At 41.1% G+C, this 5,775-nt stretch overlaps 1 pseudogene; it reads right to left on the minus strand.

The window, feature by feature from the left end:
• Positions 1-4,189: 4,189 nt before the first annotated feature.
• Positions 4,190-5,209, minus strand: LOC143643486 (olfactory receptor 52M1-like; annotated as a pseudogene).
• Positions 5,210-5,775: the final 566 nt, after the last annotated feature.

Consider the following 5,775-nt stretch of genomic DNA (forward strand, 5'->3'; position numbering starts at 1 on the left):
ATTCCAGGATGGGGTACGCTGTCTTTTTTATCTCTGTCATGGCTCCGGGAGCTGTTCTGTATCGTTTCTACTCCCCTAGTAGCTGTTCTGGAGGAGGAAAGGTGAGGATGGCAAGGCTGTTGAGGATGGTGGCAGAGGAGCCAGTGAAGGCAGAAGAGGGCACAGTGGTGGTTGGAGAGCCGCTGGAGTAGGAGGAGAAAGGGAAGGATAAGATGGCGGATGGAGCGCCGCTGGAGTAGAAGGGGAAAGAGAAGGGCAAGATGGCGGTGGGAGTGCCGCCGGTGGAGAAAGAGGAACAGGATGGCTAGATGGTGGCGGGAGCGCCGGCGGAGAAAGAGCTGGATAGATCATTTAAACAATCAAAACAACAGGGAGTGCAGAATAAGAATGAGAGGCTTTAATCCTGTATAGCTTAATATAATGCCTGGATACATCCCGGAGTATATTAAGCAGATAATGAAAAGTATTGGCTAAGTTCCTTGAGGGATGGGATAAAAAACTATGGAACTATTAAACTTTACCACTGGGGGAAGCCCCAGATACTGTGTCAAACTTTAGGGACACCCAAATCAAGACCAAGCCCTTGATTTTGAGGCTTAGTTCTTGTGAAGTTTGTATATGTAGTGGAGAGGCTTAGCCTATTTATAGGCATGCCTAGAGTCACCTCTGGAGGACTGTTTTTTGCTTAGATGTGACCTCTTTCTTGTTAAGCCTAACTCTGCAAGTGAAACCATTGGCCTCCCCTCTACATGGGACCAGGGTTGAGAGTCTCCCTGGTGTCATGGGAGAAGACTCCCAGGAATGAGCCTGGACCTGGCACCATGGGATCAACAATGCCATCCTGACTAAAAGGGGGGGGGGGGGGTGAGAAGAAGTGTAACAAATAAGGTATCAGTGACTGAGAGAGTTCAAATAGAGGCGAGAAACTACTCTGGAGGTCACTCTTACACAAGCTTCAATTAGACATTGCTGCCTATCATAACTTGCCAACCCCCAAACAAAACCTTTCCTGTCAATCCTAAAGATTACATAGGGTATCATATAGATTCTACAAAAGTTCCATGTACAAGCCTACAGCCTCCATATAGGTCACTGGACCAGATGAGTCCTAAAATGCAGAGGTGCCAGCCTCTCCAGAACATCAGCTAGTTCCACCCCCCATCCCCCATCCCATATTATCAACAGCCCCTTCCAACATGGGAAATTTAGAATTGTCATAGCTCAGAGTGGGAGAAAGATGGTGATGGTGGAGCTATACAGAGAAAATACTGTTCAAAAAATATGTATGAGTGCTGGTCTCCAGTGTCTTGGAGCAGCTGGAAGAAGAAGAAGAAAAAAAGAAGAGTCATGGACCTGTAAGCCATTTTAAACTCTGAGATCTGTTCTACAATTAATTGTTTGCAATGTACTTTGAAATGTGCTTTTTTGAATGTTGTTTTTCACAAAAAAAGTGAAAAGGAGTATAACAGAAGATAAGATTTAACAAATGAGTATGACTGCTGAATCATTATATTGATATTTCTTTTGGTCTCCAGTGTCTGGGAGCAACTAGAAGAAAAAACAAGTCATGGAACTATAAACCATACCAAACTTTAAAATCTATTCTATAACTACTTTTTAAAATGTATTATTTGGAAGTTTATTTTGTATATATGATGTTTCACAGTAAAAACAAACAACAAATGTTAAAAGAAAACTAAAAAGAGTTATATGCTATAGAAACTAACAAAAAGAAAAGACCATTCCAACATGTTTTTTATTTGCAAACTGCAGCAGCACCCCACTTCCCTGGTTTCCTTTGTTAAAATCTGTTTTCCTTTGTTAAAGCTGCCAGAATACAATATGCCAGAAACAGAGTGGCTTTTAAGAAGGGTAATTCATTAAGTTTCAAGTTTACACTGCTAAACCCATGCAAGTGTACAAACTAAGGCATCCAGGGAAAGATACCTTGATTCAAGAAAGGCTGATGGGTCCAGAACACTTCTGTCAGCTGGGAAGGCACATAGGGACATCTGCTAGCTTTCTCTTCTCATTTCAGAAGTCTTTCCTGGGGGATGCGTTCCTTCTGCATCTCTAAAATTCTCTAGCTGCATGGGCTTTGTTGGTTCTGCAGTTTTCTCCAAAACTATTTCTTCTTAAAGGATTCCAGTAAGCAACCCCAACTTGAATGTGTGGGGACATCTCCATGGAAACCACCTTGAATGAGTGGGTACATCTCCATGGTAAAAGTACCACCAGCAATTAGATGGGTTACATCTCCATGAAAACAAGAAAAGATCCCACCCAGTAACAGTGAATGAAGATTAAAGAACATGTCATGTACCTCAGAAAAAAACAGTTTCAAACCAGGACATCCCCCAGTAAAAGAATTTGACTTTGGCACTGGCCTCCAGGAACCTTGATAAGGTCATGAGGGAATGACCATTCCTCACTCCAAAGTGAAAGAGAAAGATTAATATGCTCCAGCAAATCCTAGGATTAGTCTTAGGGTTTTGAGGAGATGGAACCTTGGAATCAACTAGGAATTCAAGTTAAATATTAGAAAAGAACATGACATTCCAAGTTTCCCTCACCTTGTTGGAGATATGAGGTTTGTACTCCAGCTCTGGCTCAAATCACTAGCTTTTAAAGCTATCTTTCAAAATATTAAGATGATGATTTTCCTTGAACTTAAGATAAGTTACTTTAGCTTTCTTCGATGCTATGGTTTATAAATTGAGGAGGTCATATGACCTAAGGATATGTTTTAGAACAAAGAGACATAATTATGTTTCTGGATTAGTATAAAAGGAAATGATAGCCCCATTCCATTTTTTTATATACTGCCAAAAACTCCTCCCAGTTTCTGGCCTGAAGTAGCTTTTTAATTATGAAATGTTTATGATAAAAAAAAAAAGTCAAGAATCCTTCAAAGAGATCCGAGTTATTTTGAGGTTTCTATCTACCATAGGCCCCCATTTATCTTTGATCAGTCTTTACCCAACCTCTTGCACATCAACATCCTCACTGTCGTCTTCCTCCATGTCATGTCATTATTTCTGTGTGGCTGCTGTCCCCCTGTATGCATTTTCAGGGCCACTGAAACAGTATCTCTTAATATCTTCCCTGTTGCTTCCCTCCTGTTCCCAGTTAACTTTTGCATACCCATTCATCTATTTAAATGAAGAAGTGTCTGAGTTTGAAATTTTAATTCCTGTGGGCAGTAATGTCTCATTTTTAAAGTCCCATTAGATTAAGAGTTCTCTGGTTCCTATTGCCTCTATGCTCAGCAAAACGACCTTCCTGTGGCTGTTCAAATGGTTTGGAAAAGCTTACCAATGCAGATAGAGCTTTCTTCTTTTACAAATAAAATCTGTAAACATCTTTAAAAAGGTGCTGTACTATGATTTTTTCTTCTAGAAACTGTTTTTATAACAGTCTTTAAAGAAAAACTTGGAATTCTCTACCAAGAAGACAACCTATAGAAATAACGTTACTTTCTGTGATCTACATTCTTGTATTTATTGTACTGAATTTTATGATATTAAGTAGGTACAAAAAAGGATAATATAGTATAAAACTCACGTCCTGTTTTCTGCTCTCCACTTTGAGATATTGGGTCTTGTATTAGCAAGGTTCACTAGAGAGACAGAATCAATAGGAGGTATCTGTAAAAACGAGATTTATAGAAGGTGTCATGCTACTGTGGGCATGGAAAAGTCCAAAATCCGTAGGGCAAACTGTGAAACTGGCAGCTCCAATGAAGGGTCTGGACAAACTCCACAGGAGAGGCTCACAGGTTGAAGCAATGAAAAAGCTTCTCTTCCTCCTTAAAAGACCTCAACTGATTGGATTATCTCATCATGGGAGGCATTCCTTAACTGATCGCAGATGTAGTCAGCCACATCTGCAACCAACTTACACGATGATTTAATAAACCAGCCCCCCAGTTTAATAGTCAGCCAGGAAATATGCTTGCAGCAATGGTCAGGCCAGTGCTTTCTTGATCAGACAACCAGGCATCATCACTTGGACAAGGTGACATGAGAACCTAACCATCACAAGTCTACAGTGACCTGAAGATTCATGATAAAACAGAACAGACTAACATTCTTCTGAGACCCCTATTCCCACAGTTTGGGTAGGCTGTAGGAATTGCATAGACTTCCCCAGTTAGAGTCTTTTCCTTTTTGTAGGACAGTTACTTAGGTTAAGTCCCTGCCTTGAGAATGTGAAGAAGTCTCTCTCAGATCTATTTGTTGCAGACAGATTAGACATTTGGATCAAGGATGGGTGGAATGAAGAGATAATAGTTGGCTAAAAGGATATGGATGTGGGGAGGCACATGATAGCAAAAATGGTGGGTGAGAGAGGAAACAGAAATGGGGATATAGAAGACAAGGACAGCACAGATAGGAGAATCACACATTCCCAGGGTTTTACTCCTGGCCTCAGGGGTGGCCAAACCCATTACAGCTGTGAATATCATTATATAGGAGGCAGCAATGGCTGATAAATGCAGGATCAATACCAGGAAGCCAGTTCCCTTTCCATGTAAGCTATTGACTGTGTTATCATCACATGCTAAGGAAGTCAAAGTCATGTGTGCAGGAGGTGGGAAGTTATTTGGGTTGGGTAGGACATCTGCAGATGTATCAGAGGGCAGTTGTTCAATGTAAACTAGCCCCTGGAGGAGGGCAGTGACACACAAACACAACCACCCTGTCAGTGAGCACCAAGGTGTGGCAGAGGGATCGCAGATGGCCACACAGGGATCAAAAGCCATGGCAAGGAAGATGCCTGATTCAGCAGTGGCAAGGCAATGGATGAGGAACATCTGGGCCAAGCAGGCATCCAAGGCCACTCTCACCAGTACCAAATGAGAAAATTCCCAGCAGTATGGGCATGGTGGAGGTTGACAGAATCAACTCGGTGGCAGCCAACATGCACAGGAAGGAGTACATAGGCTGGTGCAGACTGTGCTCCACCTTTATCATGGCCCGGATAGTCACATTCCCCACCATAGCCACCACGTACATGGAGCCAAAGGAGAAGGAGAGCCAGATGTGCAAGGACTCCAGCCATGGGATGCTAAGGCAGAAAGAGGTATTCACCAAGCAGACATTATGAGAAGTGGACATTTTAGGGGGTTTGGATGGTGGCTCTTAGTCTACAGTTTCTAGAGGCTCTTATTTCTTACAGGGGAAGAGGCCAAAAAATGTTTTTACTTTCATCCTGGGCTACTGGGTGGAATCTGTAATAAAGATTTCTGAATGCCACTTGCAAAATCATGCATTAAATATTTAAAGAGAAACTATCAATACTCACTGTTAAACAGTTGTGCTCATGATTTAGACTGCTAGATCTCCCTCTGGAGACTTTTGATTCACATTTCTATGATTGTGTAGAAATCCCCCAAAGTTTGCATTACCTATGACTCAGTAAATTTGCTTTAGGGAAGTTTTCCCAAAGGAAATGGAAGATACATTTAAACTTTGCATAAATTTTTATGTAATTCCATGTAATGTAGTCGGCCCAGTACCTGCATATACCTCTTACTTTATCAATAATAGTGATAACATGAATCAGAGACACTGATCTAGTTAAAGTTACTGATTCTTGAAGCAATGTGTTAAAAAAAAGTCTTGTTTAAATTCTACTACAGCCATTCTATGAATTACAATCACTTTTAGAGTTATGTGTTTACTTGATCTAGTATTTATATCATCATGGTTAAGTGAGGGGATAGCATGAGGCAGGTTAAATTATAATCCCATAAAATGTGTCACAGACATA

Source organism: Tamandua tetradactyla, chromosome 8 (genome assembly GCF_023851605.1).
Source record: "Tamandua tetradactyla isolate mTamTet1 chromosome 8, mTamTet1.pri, whole genome shotgun sequence".
Taxonomy (NCBI): Eukaryota; Metazoa; Chordata; class Mammalia; order Pilosa; family Myrmecophagidae; genus Tamandua; species Tamandua tetradactyla.